Source organism: Cydia fagiglandana, chromosome 13 (genome assembly GCF_963556715.1).
Source record: "Cydia fagiglandana chromosome 13, ilCydFagi1.1, whole genome shotgun sequence".
In the NCBI taxonomy this organism is placed as follows: Eukaryota; Metazoa; Arthropoda; class Insecta; order Lepidoptera; family Tortricidae; genus Cydia; species Cydia fagiglandana.
The window spans coordinates 5,679,381-5,700,428 of record NC_085944.1 but is presented as its reverse complement, the minus strand read 5'-3'; the positions used below and the strand labels follow the sequence as shown (position 1 = coordinate 5,700,428).

Here is a 21,048-nt window from a genome sequence, read left to right as displayed (position 1 = left end):
TAATTCAGTGAAAGCATGATAGGAAAAATGTATCTACATATATACTTGGTCAAGCAGATCTTGTCAGTAAAAAAAGGCGGCAAATTTGAAAAATGTAGGCGCGAAGGGATAGTGTCTCATAGAAAATTTGAATTTCGCGCCTTTTTCTACTGACAAGATTTGCTTGACCGTCTATAGGAGACCGGGTATGATTATCTCACGGGTTATATCTCATGAATAGAACATATTCTAGATGGTTTACTATCGAATGGCCCAAAAACGTTTCCCAAAGTATCACATCCCAAACTATGTTTCCCAAATTATCATTTCCCAAAAAAATGTTCGGCAAGACAACTTATCGCATATTTTCAGTTAGCAATAGTCTTTTTTGGCAAGTTATTGTTTAGCAAATAATTACTTGGACAAGTTTCATTTTACCAAATATTATTTAGTCAAATGTATCATTAAGTATAACTTACATGTCCCAAAATATTGCATGGCATACAATTTACATAGGTACCAATAGAGAGGAGGCTGCGGAATTTATTTGTCTGGTATTTAGCTGATCATTACATATATGTACATAGTAAAATGTAACGTCAAAAAAACATTCCTCAAAAATATGTAGTAAATTATCACTAAAATTAAAACTCCATTTTAATATAAAATGATAACCAAATTTGTTACATCTTGCTATTCTATTAAAGCAAATAACACCAAAGTAATAATTGTAACCCAAAAATTGTAAATAACTACCAATTTTTAAACCACATTTTAGTCTAAAATGACATGCAATTTTTTTTACATCTCGTTATTCTATTAAATTAATTAATCCACTTCGATGACCTTTTTCTAGTACACAGTATTTCGTTTCTGTATGGATGGCAGTTCTAACCTAACCCACTTTTCTAATAGCATTTCGATTTTGTGAGGGTCACAGTTCTACTAACCTAACCCACTTTTCTGATAGTGGTTCCGTTTTGTGAGGATCGCAGTTCAAACCTAACCCAACCCACCCAAATTACGTAGAATTTAACGTACCTATATTAACATAACAAAAATTACTTTAAATAGATATGCTTATTTGTCAAATTTGTGAAGTGACAATTTTGACCAAATAGTAGAAGAGCCGGCCGCAAATTTTCTAACCGACTTGATACCACGATGAAATGCACAATGGTTTCCCATAAAAGTGATGCTAAGTCCGAATTCGATAGTCTGCCACGGCGGAACTTGCCGAAAGTACGAAAAAGAAGGCCACTTCCGGTGCGAAAAAAGGGGGCTGATTTAACCCATCTGATACCGAAATAATAGTTATGGCAGCAGTTAGAAATTTACATGTAGACACATAAAAGCGAAGTCTGCCAGTATTTTTTTTGCCGGAAGTGCTTGGCAGACGCTCTCAAAGGTGGCCAGCGGGACCCCTAATTTAACCCATCTGATACCACCATGAAACCAATTCCAGTCGGTAGGTATGAACCCTCATGTCAGGAATATATAAGTCTGCCAAGGCTTTTCCTGCCGAAACACCTTGGCAGACGAGATTATGTAAGCAAGGTCGGCATCGGTTACCCTACACTAACCCATCTGATACCACCATGAAACCAATTCCAGTCGGTAGGTACGAACCCCCATTTTAGGAATATATAAGTCTGCCAAGGTTTTTCCTGCCGAAACACCTTGGCAGACGAGATTATAAACAAGATGACCATCGGTTACCGTACACTAACCCATCTGATACCGCCATGAAACCAATTCCAGTCGGTAGGTATGAACCCTCATTTCAGGAATATATAAGTCTGCCAAGGCTTTTCCTGCCGTAACACCATGGCAGACGAGATTATGTAAGCAAGGTCGGCATCGGTTACCCTAAACTAACCCATCTGATACCACCATGAAACCAATTCCAGTTGGTAGGTATGAACCCCCATTTTAGAAATATATAAGTCTGCCAAGGTTTTTCCTGCCGAAACACCTTGGCAGACGAGATTATAAGCAAGATGACCATCGGTTACCGTACAGTTACCCATCTGATACCACCATGAAACCAATTCTAGTCGGTAGGTATGAACCCTCATTTCAGGAATTTATAAGTCTGCCAAGGCCTTTCCTGCCGAAACACCTTGACAGACGAGATTATGTAAGCAGCATCCACATACGAGGGATCCGTATTTTGGGATTATACAGATTACGGACATTATTAATAGCTGTAGGCTTATTTATTACTTTATGCTTATACATATTTGTATATTATTATGTTATTAATAAAATATATTTATAATTTATTAAACCTAAACTTAATACATTGGGAATTCATTACCTGCTTACGGCAGTAGTAGGGATAAGTGGGTCAGTTCTGGCTCACTGAGCCAGGCCAACAGTCCCTCCCCCTTTTTTCCCTTGTTGAGGCCCTGCAACCTTGCCTTGAACCCAAACTAATGTCATTGTAGCTCGAATCTAACCTAATTTATTTTTATTGCTTTTAGAATATTTCAATTATCTACTTTTGCAAAGTTAAATGTTGAAATCTCTATTTCGAAAAATGGAATTTTAATGTGACTTTAACACGTTCACTGCGTTACGGGGGCTTTAAGCCCCGTACGATGTCATCATTCAGTGCGAAGTTAAATTTATTTTAGAAGTTAAAGGGGGAGGGGAGGGTGCTTACATTTTACCACTTTGGAAGTGTCTCTCGCGCAAACTATTCAGTTTAGAAATAAATGATATTAGAAACCTCAATATCATAAGCGATAAGACCGCCTGTTGTTACCTCTATTGTCTTTTTAGGGTTCCGTACCCAAAGGGTAAAACGGGACCCTATTACTAAGACTTCGCTGTCCGTCCGTCCGTCCGTCCGTCTGTCACCAGGCTGTATCTCACGAACCGAGATAGCTAGAGAGTTGAAATTTTCACAGATGATGTATTTCTGTTGCCGCTATAACAACAAATAGTAAAAACAGAATAAAATAAAGATTTAAATGGGGCTCCCATACAACAAACGTGATTTTTGACCTAAGTTAAGCAACGTCGGGAGGGGTCAGTACTTGGATGGGTGACCGTTTTTTTTTTGCTTTTTTTTTGTTTTTTTTTTGCATTATGGTACGGAATCCTTCGTGCGCAAGTCCGACTCGCACTTGCCCGGTTTTTTTATGTTATTGTCCATTTATTGTAAACTAAGTGTATGTGAGGCGTGCAATAAAAAGTATTGTATTGTATTGTATCATTTTTGAAGACCTATCCATAGATACCCCACACGTATGGGTTTAATGAAAAAGACATTTTATGTTTCAGTTCTAAGTATGGGGGACCCCCAAAATTTATCGTTTTTTTTTTCTATTTTTGTGTTGAAATCTTAATGCGGTTCACAGAATACATCTACTTACCAAGTTTCAACAGTTCTTATAGTTTCGGAAAAAAGTGGCTGTGACATACGGACGGACAGACAGACAGACATGACAAATCTATAAGGGTTCCGTTTTTTGCCATTTGGCTACGGAACCCTAAAAAGGAGGTATTAATTCGGTTTTTTAATGTTTGATATCTCCGTCATTTTGGGATCGATTTTGAAAATTATTTTTTTAGTTGAGTTGTAACTTGTAAGTATATACATACAGATTGGTTCCGTCTTTGTCAAAACCCAGTTCTGATGGTGAGATTTATGAGGAATCGAGGGCACTCTTCAAATCTTGTAAGGGTGGTTCACGTTTGTATGGGAAAAATTCAAACTCTAGCTAGAAGAAGCGGCACCCCCTCATTTTGTTACACTTATTATGTTGACAAAATACGCCAAGCATCTTGCAATCTTAACTACAGGGGGGTGCTCAAACACATTGAAATTTTTCAAATTGTATGAAATCAAAAAAATAAATAAGTTACTATTTTTTTTATTTTTATGTAAGTAGTAGTTTTCACATTATTTGAAAGTGTGATTTAAAAGATATTATTTTGTAAGAAAATGTTTTTCTACTTCAAAACTTATACATCACATGTGCAAATAGTGTGAAACCAGATATTTTAAATAAAATTCTGAATCATAATTACTCTTTTTGTTGGGTTTCAAACAACATACAAAATTTCAACGTGGTTAAGCACCACCTTGTATAGTAGTGTTGAGTCGCTCACTCGCGAGGCACCTCATTTGTACCACTCAACTCAAAAATGTCTTACTTCACTCCTCTATTCATTTTACTCATTTACTCGCGCGCATCACAAACACCTCTTGCCACACAAATCATTCACACACTTCAAATTTCAAAAAAACTCTTATCCTTTCAAATTCACTCGCGAACCTCAAAAACTCAACGCTCCTCACAACTTGCAAAAGAGTCCCTGGATGGCACGAGGCGCTAGGTGCTCGCCTGCTCGCCGACATACAAAACTCAAAATGTCTCAAATGAAGAAAAGTTGCTTCTCTGTTGCACTTGTAAATTCCTACGTAAGTGTGACAGGGAGGCAACATGACGAACATGGATCGCGGTACGCACTCTGTATACCAGAAGGGCATTTACGAAGCTTGCTTATAAACAGTAATCCTTTAGTGACTAAAATATTATTGAAATAAAATACTGTAGCGTACACAATAGATCATTTCAATAAGTTTCAAGTTTATTAAATAAAAAGTAAGTATAATTTGCATAGGTAAAATAAACATGTAGATGTAAATTATAACGATTTGAATTTGCAATACTTTTTATTAACATTATTTGTAAACGACTTCGGACTGACAAATTATGATTGTGACATATTTTTATTTATTTTGTTCGTTCGTACGTCGTTGTAGCTAATTTTAGTTCTCTAATACCTAATACCTAGTGATAATTCTTATAATTATACCAAAATAACAAAATATGGACATCGTTTTCGCCATTAAATTTACCCGCGGATCTTCCTTGGTGCCTTTTGCATGAAAAAATGAAATGTAAATGTAGCCGGCGGCGTCCGGAGCGAATGGTGCTTTGTTTAATATCATATTGATGATATTACTGTTAAATTATCTGAAGTGGTAAGTTAGTCATTTCTATATAATAATGACTTGTGAAAATATTGAATTTGTTCTCCTTAGTTTGTTAAAAGTGTGGTAGTTTTATGGTTATGAAATATATCACTACATATTATGAAACAAAGTCCCCCGCCGCGTCTGTCCGTATGTGTGTTTGTTTGTATGTTCGCGATAAACTCAAAAACTACTGGACGGATTTTCATGCGGTTTTCACCTATCAATAGAGTGATTCTTCAGGAAGGTTTAGGTGTATGTATAATTTGTTAACCCGTGCGAAGCCGGAGCGGGTAGCTCTCGCTAGTGATTATTATACTTAAAACTATATCAAGTAGCAAGGAGGAGGACAAAACAATCTAACAATAAAAAAGAGCTAAATTAGAACAAGTTTCATAAAAGCAGCAAATTAAGTTACTATGTGGGATCTTTCTCCTATAAGTTCTATTCTTACCTTCTACCTCCAGAAGTGCACTCCTTAATTATTATTATTTATTAATTTACAAAGGAAGTGATGAATACATAAATATGTATATTTATTAAATATTTTTGCACCGTTGGCCCGTTGGATTAATAGAATAGTCGACGCTAAAAATATGCTAGTACCTCACCTCATTTGAAGTAAGACATTGTAACACCTCATTTTAGAAAATGAGGTACTCATACAAACTCATTTAAAATTGATGTCCTACCCATCACTATTGTATAGTTCGTTTTTTTAGCATTAGAAAGAACTTGCAAGAAGGTAAGCGATCTTAGCATGTCTTTTAATTGAAAAACGCTTTTCAAAATTCAAAAACTATTAAAGCCTAACAAGTTCCTTTTTAGCCCTCGCCACGTTGCGGATTTTCGATGGAACTAATTTATTTTAATGGCAATTATTTTGTTTGACATCCGACATTGAAAGTCATTGAATGTCACCGATGTAAACAAATCGAAAATGATTGTAAATATTTCAGGATAATAATAGATTTTGCAATCAAAATGCCCAAAAAAATTCACACCGATGCTAAACAAATAATTTTAAATACATTAAAATACTTGCGACAGAAAAAGGATACGGGATTCAGTAGCATTCCATTAAACAATGTTGTGAAATTATTTGTTGACATGACGGGTACTGATTTTCATAGTGAGTTTGTAATAAACTGGTTAGTTTTGTACTAAATATGAATATTAATTATTAAATTATTATTTTTCTCATTTAAGGCGTCTTTAGTGCTATAATCAAAAATATTTATTATAAGAATGAGCCATTACCACCACGAGTGACTGAATCTGGTAAATATATATACGGAGGTCGAATATTTAGAATCAAATTATGGCGGATAGGTAAATTATTCATACTTAATTATCAACTAAACATGCTCTTTCGATTGGGTTTCGATTGGGAAACATACTTCTACAACTCACATGTACATAATTGTATACCTCACTCGCTCTTGCACGATGCCAATACACACTGTCCCGACTATTCATGACGTACACGTATTGTTGCTATATGTAAGCTGTTTGTAGCGACATTATATCAGGGCTAAAAAAGAACTTGTCAGGCTATACTTATGAAAGCAGACGAATATAAATGATCGTACTAGATTAATAATTGTTACATATTTGCCGTAACTTATTTTTAAAATGTGTTTTTCAATTAAAAGACACATCAAGATTGTTTACCTAATTTCTAATGCTAAAAAAAACGAAGTATAGTTGAGATAAATTAAGAAACTTATACACCAAGTTTCTTAATTTATCTCAACTATAATCTCAATTTATCAACATAATAAGTGTAACAAAATAAGGGGGTGCCCCTTAGAAAAAAAAAATGTTTTTTGAACCACCCTAACATATAGTGATACTGGTGGATTTTAAACAAACCAAGCATTTACATTCAGAATTGTGACATTTGATGAAGTGAAACTGCTGATGATGATCAGAATGGAACTCTTCAACGACGCATAGCTCATGTTTGGGGATTTGTCCTCTTCGTTATGTTTGTTAAGCACGTTAGATTTTTAAGTCATATTTTCGTGAAGCTCAAGTTCTGATGATGGGATCCATAAGGAATCGAGGGAACTCTACAAATCTTAATGGCATTGTATAGTGACTCTTGTATTTTCATCAGGCAAACAAGGATTTACATTAAGAACAGTGGCATTTGATGAAGTGGTATTGCTGATGGTGATCAGAACGGAACTCCTCGACGACTTGTTTTTTTCTAATTGATTGTTAAGCAAGTTACCCCACTGGCAAAACAAGCAAGATTTTGAATTCGACTTCTACCTGAACCTGGACCCGGACGCGGACCCGGACTCGAGATCGCGAATTCGGACACGGACCCGTTTTCTATTTGGTTGGTGTAAATGGAGTTGGTGAATTTTTTGATTAATTCGGGCGAAAACTGGAAGGTTAGGTATCATAAAATGTTCATGAAGAGAAATTGTAAGAGATGGTATCATTACCAACAACTGCGGAAAATACTGTTTAGTTACTCTTTATTTAAAAATAGCAAAATCAAATTGCATGATTTCATTCGTTTTCTCCACTGTACACAGAATAAGTAATGATATTTATACTAGACAAAAAAATTCAAAATCGCTCTCCTTCTTGATGCGACTGGCAAATCATATTACTTTTTGGAAACCGGGTTTTTTAACCTAATTAGACCCCCGCTGAATCCGATCCGGTTGCTCGATCGAAATTTTGACCGGAAGTGAGATATTTGACATTAAAGGTCCGTTTTTTTCGTATTTCGTAAATAACTCTTAAACGGTGGTGTATAGCAAAAAATGTTCTATTACATAAGTAATATGCATAAAATTGCCTACAAGAAAGATTCAGTACAATTTTTCGCTAGGATCAATATTAAAAGAGATTTTAACGCGGGAAATTTAATTATAATCACTTCTAAGGTCCCGTTTTTTAGGTTTTCGTAAATAACTCATAAACGGTGGCCAATATCAAAAAATGTTGTTAGACGTTAATAATCTACATAAAATTTTGAACAAAAAAGATTCAGTACACTTTTTGCAGGGATCAATATTTAAAAAGATAATAAAGAGGGAAAATTAATTATACTAAATTCTAAGGTTCCTTGTTTTTATTTTTTCGTTAATAATTTGAAAAGTAAAAAATCTTATACATAAATAATAAACGTAAAATTTCCTACAAGAAACATGCAGTACACTTTTCGCTAGGATCAATATTTAAAAAGACAAAGCAGCGGGTAAGTTAATTATACTCAATTTTAAAGTCCCTTTTTAGTTTTTTGTAAATAACTCGTAAACGGTGTCCCATAGCGAAATAGGTTTTGAAGAATAAATTATCTACATAAAATTTCCTCCAAAAAACATCTAGAACACTTTTCTCTAGGATCAATATTTCAAGCGATATTAAAGGAAGAAAGTTAATTACAATCAGTTCACAGGTCACAATTTTTTAGTTTTTCGTAAATAACTCGTAAACGGTGGCCCGTTGCAAAACAATATTCTACATAAATATTAAACATAAAATTGTCCACAAAAAAGGTTCTGCACACTTTTTCGCTACGATCAATATTTAAAGAGGTATTAAAGGGGGTAAGTTAATTATAATCAATTTCCAGGTTCCTATTTTTAGGTTTACGTCTATATAGGTAAAGAACTATTTTATTTTAATTTTATTTTCAAAATTTAGACCCAGTAGTTTCGGAGATAAAGGGGGGGGGGTGGTATTTTTTTGTATTTTAATGTTTTATTTTGGGGAAGGGGGCTTTATCTCCGATACTACTGGGTCTAAAATTTTTTAAAAGATATACAGAATAGAATCTATAGATGACAGGAAAACCTATTTGAATTATGCAGTCAAGCGCGAGTCGGACATTACTTAGTTTTTGAACCGATCCCTACAGGTTTTTTAAAGGCAATTCACTGTTAAAAATTGGGTAATGTACGGAACCCTTGCAACGCGAGTCCGACTGGCGCTTAGCCGGTTTTTATTCATTTTGAGGTACGGAACCCTAAAAAGAGAAAAGTGTTCCATATGTCTTTCGTAGAAAATTTTATATCGATTATTTATTTACAAGAACATTAAGAACTTATTTTGCTATGAGCCTTATTTTACGAGTCATTTGCGAAATCCTAAAAATAGGGACCTGGAAATTGATTATAATTAACTTACCCCCTTTAATACCTCTTTAAATATTGATCGTAGCGAAAAAGTGTACAGAACCTTTTTTGTGGACACTTTTATGTTTAATATTTATGTAGAATATTGTTTTGCAACGGGCCACCGTTTACGAGTTATTTACGAAAAACTAAAAAATTGTGACCTGTGAACTGATTGTAATTAACTTTCTTCCTTTAATATCGCTTGAAATATTGATCCTAGAGAAAAGTGTTCTAGATGTTTTTTGGAGGAAATTTTATGTAGATAATTTACTCTTAAAAACCTATTTCGCTATGGGACACCGTTTACGAGTTATTTACAAACAACTAAAAAGGGACTTTAAAATTGATTATAATTAACTTACCGGCTACTTTGTCTTTTTAAATATTGATCCTAGCGAAAAGTGTTCTGCATGTTTCTTGTAGGAAATTTTACGTTTATTATTTATGTATAAGATTTTTTACTTTTCAAATTATTAACGAAAAAATAAAAACAAGGAACCTTAGAATTTATTATAATTAACTTTCCCTCTTTATTATCTTTTTAAATATTGATCCCTGCGAAAAGTACACTGAATCTTTTTTGTTAAAAATTTTGTGTAGATTATTAACGTCTAACAACATTTTTTGATATTGGCCACCGTTTATGAGTTATTTACGAAAACCTAAAAAACGGGACCTTAGAAGTGATTATAATTAAATTTCCCGCGTTAAAATCTCTTTGAATATAGATCCTAGCGAAAAATTGTACTGAATCTTTCTTGTAGGCAATTTTATGCAGAATACTTATGTAATAGAACATTTTTTGCTATGTGCCACCGTTTAAGAGTTATTTACGAAAAACGAAAAAAAGGGACCTTTAATGTCAAATATCTCACTTCCGGTCAAGATTTCGATCGAGCAACCGGCAAATTCGGATTCAGCGGGGGCTAATTAGGTTAAAAAATCCGGTTGCCAAAAAGTTATATGCTTTGCCAGTCGAAATCGATTTTATGAAAAATATGACCAGTCTAATTACTATATATGTTCAGAATATTATTTGAATAAACTTAGGATAGGATACTTAGGATAGGAAATAAAATGTGTGTTTTTATATCTTTAAACCCAATTACTAAGTAGACTGCACATACATTAAAGTCACATTAAAATTCCATTTTGCGAAATAGAGATTTCAACCTTTAACTTTGCAAAAGTAGATAATTGAAATATTCTAAAAGCAATAAAAATAGTTTAGGTTAGTTTCGAGCTACAATGACATTAGTTTGGGTTCAAGGCAAGGTTGCAGGGCCTCAACAAGGGAAAAAAGGGGGAGGGACTGTTGGCCTGGCTCAGTGAGCCAGAACTGACCCACTTATCCCTACTACTGCCGTAAGCAGGTAATGAATTCCCAATGTATTAAGTTTAGGTTTAATAAATTATAAATATATTTTATTAATAACATAATAATATACAAATATGTATAAGCATAAAGTAATAAATAAGCCTACAGCTATTAATAATGTCCGTAATCTGTATAATCCCAAAATACGGATCCCTCGTATGTGGATGCTGCTTACATAATCTCGTCTGTCAAGGTGTTTCGGCAGGAAAGGCCTTGGCAGACTTATAAATTCCTGAAATGAGGGTTCATACCTACCGACTAGAATTGGTTTCATGGTGGTATCAGATGGGTTACTGTACGGTAACCGATGGTCATCTTGCTTATAATCTCGTCTGCCAAGGTGTTTCGGCAGGAAAAACCTTGGCAGACTTATATATTTCTAAAATGGGGGTTCATACCTACCAACTGGAATTGGTTTCATGGTGGTATCAGATGGGTTAGTGTAGGGTAACCGATGCCGACCTTGCTTACATAATCTCGTCTGCCATGGTGTTACGGCAGGAAAAGCCTTGGCAGACTTATATATTCCTGAAATGAGGGTTCATACCTACCGACTGGAATTGGTTTCATGGCGGTATCAGATGGGTTAGTGTACGGTAACCGATGGTCATCTTGTTTATAATCTCGTCTGCCAAGGTGTTTCGGCAGGAAAAACCTTGGCAGACTTATATATTCCTAAAATGGGGGTTCGTACCTACCGACTGGAATTGGTTTCATGGTGGTATCAGATGGGTTAGTGTAGGGTAACCGATGCCGACCTTGCTTACATAATCTCGTCTGCCAAGGTGTTTCGGCAGGAAAAGCCTTGGCAGACTTATATATTCCTGACATGAGGGTTCATACCTACCGACTGGAATTGGTTTCATGGTGGTATCAGATGGGTTAAATTAGGGGTCCCGCTGGCCACCTTTGAGAGCGTCTGCCAAGCACTTCCGGCAAAAAAAATACTGGCAGACTTCGCTTTTATGTGTCTACATGTAAATTTCTAACTGCTGCCATAACTATTATTTCGGTATCAGATGGGTTAAATCAGCCCCCTTTTTTCGCACCGGAAGTGGCCTTCTTTTTCGTACTTTCGGCAAGTTCCGCCGTGGCAGACTATCGAATTCGGACTTAGCATCACTTTTATGGGAAACCATTGTGCATTTCATCGTGGTATCAAGTCGGTTAGAAAATTTGCGGCCGGCTCTTCTACTAAAACATCTTTTTGGAATATAATCATCAACTGAAAAATAATAAATAATTATAATTATAATTTAATTTGTTCAAATACTTCATTGTAATATAATCATCATTCTCTTGCCCTTGTTCCATTCACTTGGGGTCGGCGCAGCATGTCTTTTTGGAATATAATATTAGACAATAAAAAACGTTTGCTAAATAAGTTTTTGTCCTAATAACATTTGACAGAGTAAAATCATGCCAAATGATAATTTGACCAAATAAATTATATGCGAAGTGTAACTTTGCTAAAGGTTTCTTTGGGAAATGAAACTATTGCGATAAGTTTGTTGGGAAGTGAAATTTGGCGAAATGTATTTGGCCCAAACGAAAGTACACCATTCTAGATATCTTGCCAGGCATCCACTCAATTTCATGTCTCTCTAATTGGACGCTTTTTTCCATAGTTCTCTGCGAATAGCATCTTGTGGGAATCTGAATGGAAAGTAATGTAAAATGGCAATACCAAATTTGATTATTAATTTGAAATAACTAGGTAGTTTTTTTATAGCTCCATCTCATGAAATAAAAAAGTAAAATACAAATCTGTAAGAATGAATTTATTTATAATTATATAGAAAATACCTAAACCAAACACAAGTTAATAAAATAGTCTACTTCATTTGGCATAACACCATCCCTATTATCCTCGCAATTTAAAAAGTCGTATGTTGTTATGAAAGTCGTATGCAGTTGTTACGTTTTAGCTTAGCACGGTAGTATTGAAAACAAATCGTCATGTTTTTTCCAAATTTTACTGAAGCTATCTGTTTACTACAAGTGAAAAGTGATTCCATTGTCCTTGGTATGAACTAAAATAACTTCTGCACCACTTCACGACACATGAATATAATTTTATTACAAAAACGTTGTTTTTATAAATCAATTTAGCCATTTGTCACTGACTGTCATCTCGGTCGCGTACTGAGATTGCCAATCGAGCAGTTTGTAAGTACCGCCTATCGCGGGGTAGTTTGCGTTGGGTCATAATTGAGCGGACAGAATACTTCCATGTATATCATTTCGCTGCCTGCACCCAGCTGTGAAAGAAGTCAAGGCTTTCAAATTTGTCAATTTACAGTTGGATCACGGTCAACTGAGAATTTGAGAAGAGATTATTAGTCTATATTCTGCTTACTTGACTATACACTTCCTTGAGCCCGCTCGTGGTGAAATCCTAAATGGGCACACGTTAGCGATGAAATCTTCAGATTCTTCAATCACAGTCACTACAACTGACACAGAATTACTCAACACACAGGAACCGAAGTAGGTAAGACCACAAGCGTAACACACTGAACTTATAATTAAAACACGCAGATCTTTAGTAATATTCACAGAAGATAACACGGGCAATTCAAAACAGGTTTTTGTTGTTTGAAGCAGAACTAAATGAACGCAAAATAAAAGTAGCGCTCTGGAGCGCTGAAACACTTGTATCTGTTAGCGTTGCGCACTAGTGACTGAGCTCTCGCGATCGCGCGACCAGCGAGTAAATCAATGTAGCGCGCGCGGGCGTGTGTGCCGGCGGCGTAGCCCGTCGGACGGCGCTGCGCCTGTGAGCGCCGCGCACACAAGGCCCACTCCCGAGTCCCGCGGGGCACCCATTGTCCTGTCCTGGGACCTACCTCACCCGCTCCTGATACCTGTTCCGTCCAGTGAATGAACCCTGCTCATGTGACCCCTAAACTCGACCGATGATATTGAACACATCACTGAGCTTCACAAGTTCCAAGGATATTTTAGAACGTTTACAATAAGTAAATCGTTTAGGCCTCAGTAACAATCAAACTCATTGTTTGTCGAAACAATAGCACAAAGGTTGTTATCATTCAACAACAAAAAAACAAACAATTACCTACTATTGTAAAAAATGTATTAACATAATACAAATTTTACTACATGTTGATAATACTACATGTACTTACACCTCGTAAAACTTTTTTACAGGCTCTTTCCTTTAAAAGTAATGGACATGAATGTGTCTCAATAACATTTCTTACTTGACACATCACTGTGGGTGTGGGTGCATATAATATATCCTATTGAAAAAAAAAATATTTTAATGGCTCACCTCTTCCCTGTTATGAAATCAATAGAAAACAATCTAATAATCCGGATGTGTTAAGGAGGTAACAACCTAACAATAACAACTTAACAACCTCAATTTCATGTTTACAGATGCAGCCAACTCTCTGACGCAAGACCTCCAATCGGAGAAAAACAAATGTCAACCAGCGAAGACTGGAACAGTCAAACCAATTGAAGCGTGAAATTGGTTAAACGCTGATATTAGTAGAGAAAACCCACCAAAAACATAAATGTAAAAAAGGAGAGCCAAGTTCAATACAAAAATTATGCTTGGCTGTGGGGCTCGCCGCAAGAAGAATGGAGATCTAAATGAGTGCCACTGCCAAGTTCTATGCAAAATCCAAATATGTATTTATAGGAACAAAATAACATTATAAACAAGTATTAAACTCTATTTCCTTGCTTTATTGGATACCTATAACAATTGCTGTTATTTAAAAAAATGTGAGATCTTAAAGTAGGTTAGATTTGACTTGGCCAGTTTTCATTATATCAATCATTTTATATATATTGTAATTCTGATAAAACCTGGCCAAGCCAAATCTAACCTACTTTAAGATCTCACATTTTTTTAAATAACAGCAATTGTTATAGGTATCCAATAAAGCAAGGAAATAGAGTTTAATACTTGTTTATAATGTTATTTTGTTCCTATAAATACATATTTGGATTTTGCATAGAACTTGGCAGTGGCACTCATTTAGATCTCCATTCTTTTTGCGGCGAGCCCCACAGCCAAGCATAATTTTTGTATTGAACTTGGCTCTCCTTTTTTACATTTATGTTTTTGGTGGGATATCAATACTTTTTGTAAAGAAAACTAGGCAGGTATTGAGATTTAATGTTTTTTCTTGTGTTTCCGCTGTATGGTTTTTACTTCTGTTCTTTGTATAATTATGTGGTACCGCGCGCCGCCGACGACACACCGTTGGCCGGTTGTTTAGAGCGTATTAAAAGTTTTTTGTATGGGGACACCACTTATTTTTTGACTAAACTTTATTTTAATATAGCAAATATAATAATACATATATTGGGGTAGTTTCAAATATCTGCTTGTAACGGTTCCAACGCTACAATAAAAAAATATTTTTTTGTATGGGGACCCCCCCTATTTTTTAACTTTTTTTTATTTTTTGATTTTTTCCTACGCTTACACACAATAACCGAGCTGGATTCCAAATTTCATCCTTCTAGGTCATCTGGAAGTAGGTTAGGTTTAGGTACTTATATCAGTCCCAATAAAAAATGTTTTTTTTGTATGGGGACCCCCCCTATTTTTAAACTTTATTTTATTTTTAGATTTTTTCCTACGGTTACACGCAATAACCGAGCTTGATTCCGAATTTCATCCTTCTAGGTCATCTGGAAGTAGGTTAGGTTTAGGTACTTATATGTCAGTCCCAATAAAAAGTGTTTTTTTTGTATGGGGACCCCCCCTATTTTTTAACTTTATTTTATTTTTAGATTTTTTCCTACGGTTACACACAATAACCAAGCTGGATTCCAAATTTCATCCTTCTAGGTCATCTGGAAGTAGGTTAGGTTTAGGTACTATAAGTCATAAGTCAGTCTTAAAATTTACGACTTTTTGACCTTCATACCTTTATAACCGTTTGAGCTAGCTTCATGAAATTTGGGCTTCTAGATATCCTTATGGATATAATTAAACACACGTAGTTTTATGTGTTTACGTCAAAGATGTTTTGAGTTATAGAAGGGTCAAAAGTGGCACCAAGTGGTTCGTGTAATATTACACTCGGCGCTGGCTAGCCAGTTCCTTTGCTTGAACTTGGCTTGACACGCTGCCGCGTGTCTAGATAATGACTCTGACGTCAGTGGTTGTTGTCGACAATGCGTTAATAGGCGGGCCAAAGTTTATTATTAAGCATTATCTGGTGCTTCTGGTAAAATCCGGACTTAGCTAAACGGAGTTCGCCGGATGATATTAGCCTGTCAGTTGTTTCGGAGCTGTCAAATTTTGTGTTTAACTAACAGGCCGATATCGTCCGGCGGACTGGTAATCAGTGGGCCCCTTTACTCTGCGTAAACTTTACAGTGACAGTGTGGAAGTGTTACTTGTTAGAATATATTATAATGACGTTTATAGCCGAGATAGCCCGGACGGACTCTAATAATTTAATTTTGATCATATTTCACAGTTGTATTTTGATGTACCTATATATCTTTCAACCAGAGATTTGTTTTTCTTCGCCAAAAGAAATCATTTCCTGCTTGTTGTACTCTTTGCCTTCAATTTCAACTCAATTAAGCTCTTAACGCACGAATATCACAAATACGACAAAACACAAGAAACACAGTATGTCGTTCGTTATATATTTCATACCGCAATGAACGAACTCTTCCTACTGCCTTAAGCTTCCTATCAAACTCCTCATTAGAAACATTTCTAGAATTAATGATGAGATTGATGAGGTTTCCAAATAACTGATCACCTGTAACGAGAATATAGGACCTAAATATTTGAAGTCTTGATTTTTCTGCAGTGGTAGATTATCGATACATTCTCAGATATCCGATTCATGGTCCACTTATTAAATAGACGAATCGTGGACAAAAGTCTTATTGAAGTACGTAATAAGTAGTTGTTTTACAAGTGGGCAAATGTAATAAACATTTTCACCAATTTCATCACAACAACGCGAGGAAAATAGTAGCCGTAAAACATTTAAAAAAAAGCTTTTACTAGCTGTTGTGGTTAATAAATTAACATCGCTACAATCTACCAAAACTTCAATGGGCCAAAATTTATCGTACAGGGCGGGCGGCGAAAGTATTGTTTTTCTTCTCACCTCGTCGAAGCTCTGGATCGATGCGAAGCCAAGGCTGTCCGGAGCCACGAACGAGCGCGCACCTGAGACCAACATATTACAGAATGACATCAAACTCCGCTGCAGCCTTACTTAACAGATAAGATAACGCTTTGTGTACACTGTGCAGGCCTGAAACAACCTCCGAGTATTGATTGGTGATAACAATATGTATACCGGGTGTGGCCTGTAACACGAGCAAATACTTAAAACATAGATTGTACTCCTCAAACGGTGACACTTTTGTTCAACAACTTTTAAAATTTATGAAGTATTTAGACTCTCTATTTTTCATACAAAATAAATATTATCTTCAATGGATCGCCACGCCATATCATTGTGATGTGACGTTGCTTGTCACGCCTTAAACATAACAAAATTCGCGATACATTGCGTCTTAAAATAAACTTTCAAGTGTAAATCAAACCACCAGTTATTTTTAAAAGTCGCTGATCAAATGTTCGTTAGTAACTATGAGGAGTACAGCCTACAGTTTTATTTTTTGCTCATGTTACAGGCCACACCCGGTATAGCAGGCGAGTGGCTAATTGTTTATCAATACGCGAGGAATTTGCGCTCACTGAAAAATACAGGACAGCTTCTGTAACGGAATAATACTAACTTTGTTTTTGTGACGAGTACATTGCTCCGATACATTGACAATTTAATGAGATTCGCCAGTATTTTTCCCTGAGCTTTTCAATGTGTTTAAGGAAAATCAACCAGAATCTGTTACTGAACTATTTTTCTTAGTACAACAAACGATTAACATAATTTATCGAGCCCCTTTACATTCTGAGAAAATACAAATATAGAACTTAGTAATAACGCTACGTCTTACGTAGGCGAACAACGCGCGAACGCGGCGCGGCGCGGCGCGGCGAAAGCGGCCGCCGCCGCGCCGCGCCGCGCCGCGCCGCCTGACATTCGCGTGCAAATCGCGCCGCACCGCGTTCGCAACGAGATCGCTTACGTAGGACACTTCTATGGGCATCAAAGGATTGATTTCGCCGCGCCGCGCCGCGCCGCGTTCGCGCGTTGTTCGCCTACGTAAGACGTAGCGTAAGATTAATCAAACCACAAGCACATAATAAATAATAGTACTAGGTACAGAAGACTCACTCTCTAACAAAACGCGTCTGTTACGATCAGCACAGATAAGGCCGCTAGGTGGCGACAGCGCCACGTGCAGCTTATGGCTTTCCCCAAAATTGGTGTGGAACGGACGTACTTTTAGCTACCTGTAGCAGAGCGACGAAATCGCGGAGTGAGCCACGCCTGCCACAAGTTAAACTTTGATAAAAAAAATCGAAAACAATCTAATTATTTTATGTATTGATATTTTTCAGTAATTTACTTGAGACTACAGACTCCTAACGGCGGCGGCGTAGTCGGTAGTGACCCTTCCTACGAAGCAGGAGGATCCGGGTAAAGGCGTTTATTTATTTAAACTTTATTGCACAATAAAATTAAGTACAAATGGCGGTCTTCGTGCCTAAAGGCATTCTCTACCATTTATTTGTGTGTTCGACACGGATATGTTCCTGTGTTGCGGATGTTTACTGTGTACCTATAATATGTAAATCCGTAAATACATCTTTTATTACTTTCTATCTATTTGAGATTACATAAGACCTCAAAATTTAAGTATGTATGTACTTATTGGGAAATTCACGGCATTTCTACTTTCATAACATTCCAGTTAGCGATCTATCTTTTTCCCTATGTAAACATTATTTTTCCTCGTCGAATGGGGACACGTACATAGTGGTAAGTTAATAAATGTTTGCAGTTTAAATTAGTCCAACGTAAAGCTAATATTAGCGCAACCGTATATTATTCAAGAATAACTTGGCTAATATTTCTCTCACTACGTTAACACGACTCTTTGCTTAGATTACCAGTTATCTACAACAACCTACGATAACAGGTTGGATTAAGAAAATTTCCATTATAAATCAAACCATAGTTTTATAAATATTTGCTTAAAGTAATCCTCTTACGTGTTAATACATCGAAGAGTGTCGATAAAATGATCAATCAACAGTATCAACTCATATACCTATTTTACAAAAGGAATTCATATTGTATATGGGGCGTTTGTGTGAAATCAAATGAATCCTCGAATGTACTTTTGTAACATGATTTTTGGAAGTCTAGTCTAGTGTGTTTATAGCCGGCAAAATAAAATGTAGCTAGAAGGAAACTCTTCAAGAACGTAGTTTTTTTATGGGTATTATAGTTGCCATTGTCAATTTAGTGAAAGTTCATAATAACTAATACCTATAATATGCCATATAAAGTTATCGAAAGATGTATGATTTTTAATTCATCAATTCACCATCAATATATGAACTCCTCTTCAGGAATTACATAAATTCGTCAGTACATCAATGACAGTGAAAAAAATTCTAAAGTTCAAGTCGAAGTCTAGTTTTGAAGGTCAGAATGCACTCAGTCATCAGTCATGTGGACGTCAATACCAACTTAAATCCTAATAACAATAATAATACAATTAACCTTCACCTTATCGGCTAAGCAGTAAGCACCAAATATAGAATGGCGTGCGCGGCGAGCAGCGCCCTTATCAAAACACATGAAATACCTAGTGGTATTTTCAGCTTATTTTGTTATTTGTTATTTTATTATTTAATTCTTGTTGATTACGCTTGGGCACGCTGTAGAACAAGCTTCTTTTTGCTTTTTTCGGTTATAGATATATAATATTGTTAAAGAACTATGCGCCACTTGCACCATCCCACTAACCCGTTAAACCGTTAACCCAGTGTCAAATTGTAATGGTAACTAAGGTACCTACAGGTTTAACCGGTTAACCCCGGGTTAGTGAATGGTGATGCAAGTGGCCCTAAGTGTACAAAATTGTTCTGTTTCGTTGAGAGCCTTTGTTAAAAGCAGAAAGTATGCTCATACCTGATAAATTGACAATACATAACATTTGATTTACTTTGATATTATGTTGGGCATAAAATGGAAGCATGATCAGCAGCAGTTATCTAACTCAACTTACGATATATATAATATACTAACAATTGTATGGATAAAATTTATCTGAAATAAAGAGTGAATAATAATATAGGTACTAAGGTACTCAAAACTCAGAAGGGAAAAAACTTGAAAAAATACAGTAAGAAAACACATCGAAGCATGAATACCGTAAGAAAACAATGAAGTAATACCAAGTACTTATTAGGTATTCGTAACATTGATAAAAAGTATCAGCGCTAACTAAACGCTTGACTCCCATTAAAATATACAGGGTGTTGGGTACATCGTTTGCCCAATTAAAACGGCAGATAGCTTGAGTCATTTGCTATCTTCTCATGCCTAGAAAAACAAAATTGGCCATGGTTTTTTCACTAGTACGCAAGTAAAAATTTGAAATTTACAAAAAACTGATGACAGTTTTTTGTAAATTTCAAATTTTTCACTTCTATGAAGAAGTGAAAATTTTTTTTTGCACCAAATTAAAAATTTCTAGGCCTGAGAAGATAGCAAATGACTCAAACTATCTGCCGTTTTAATTTGGCAAACGATGTACCAAACACCCTGTATAATTGAGGCCGTTGACAAAAGCCGAACCCTGAAGCGAATCTCTCAAGCTGGCGATTTGCCAGAGATCTCTTGAATCACCAATTAAAGTGTCCCCGACCACGTGAACTCATTGTTAGAAAAGGTGACGCGATAATTTATAAAATTATTCTAAGAAGGAAGAACTGAGCTCTCTTTTGTTTCAATATAAAGAGCTTTCTGTAAAACCCTTTAATAACAATATAACAAGCATTGGAGCTCCAGATCCTTGAACGGAAATATATTTAGCGAATAATGCGGTCATCAACCGGGGATTATAAATTGTTTTCAGAAATGCCTTGCTGTTGATTTGTATGCTTTTACTGGAGGACTTATGTACGTGTGGGAGTAATTTTAAACGGGGGGCAATATTTCAGTCGCCGCATTTTCAAAGTTGATAGTCGACGTCAACGCTTCCGTTTTTGTCAAAAGTACCTACCTGCGACTGTAGGTAGCATTAATATAACTAAAATATAATTTATAAAGAGTCATGCGTCCTTTGGAGTCGAAAATTCAAGACTAAGGTCATCATACTCTTTTTACTTTTATGGCCAATGGTGTCAAATCCTAACAAAACTAAAGGCAAAACATCAACGTCAACAACAAGAAAATAGTTAGTGTAGGCGAGTTCCAATTTTCCGTGAGGTATAAAGACACACAGGGCCCGGGATCGGGATAGGTACTACCTACGCGACCTTCATCTCGCATCCCTTGTTGAATAAGCAGTGTAAAAGCAAGTTTGAAAACGCCACTTACCCGAGAGACCTGAATATTTCAGCGAGCGCTTAGCGCGTGGGACGGAACACATTTAAGTTATATGAAGAT

General features: G+C 36.0%; 1 protein-coding gene across 3 annotated transcripts in view; it reads right to left on the bottom strand.

Annotated features, from left to right (window-relative positions):
* Window positions 1–21,048, bottom strand: part of LOC134670092 (inositol hexakisphosphate kinase 2) — an 86,472-nt gene that overhangs the window by 34,207 nt on the left and 31,217 nt on the right. Inside the window, exon 2 of one of the 3 annotated variants that reach the window (XM_063527777.1) lies at window positions 16,618–16,679. The exons of 1 other annotated variant lie outside the window; for it this stretch is intronic. The gene's annotated coding sequence lies outside the window, so the exon portion shown is untranslated. Of the gene's footprint in view, window positions 1–12,854; window positions 13,166–16,617; window positions 16,680–21,048 lie in introns of those variants that run through there. One more of the 3 variants, XM_063527775.1, reaches the window with a different exon arrangement.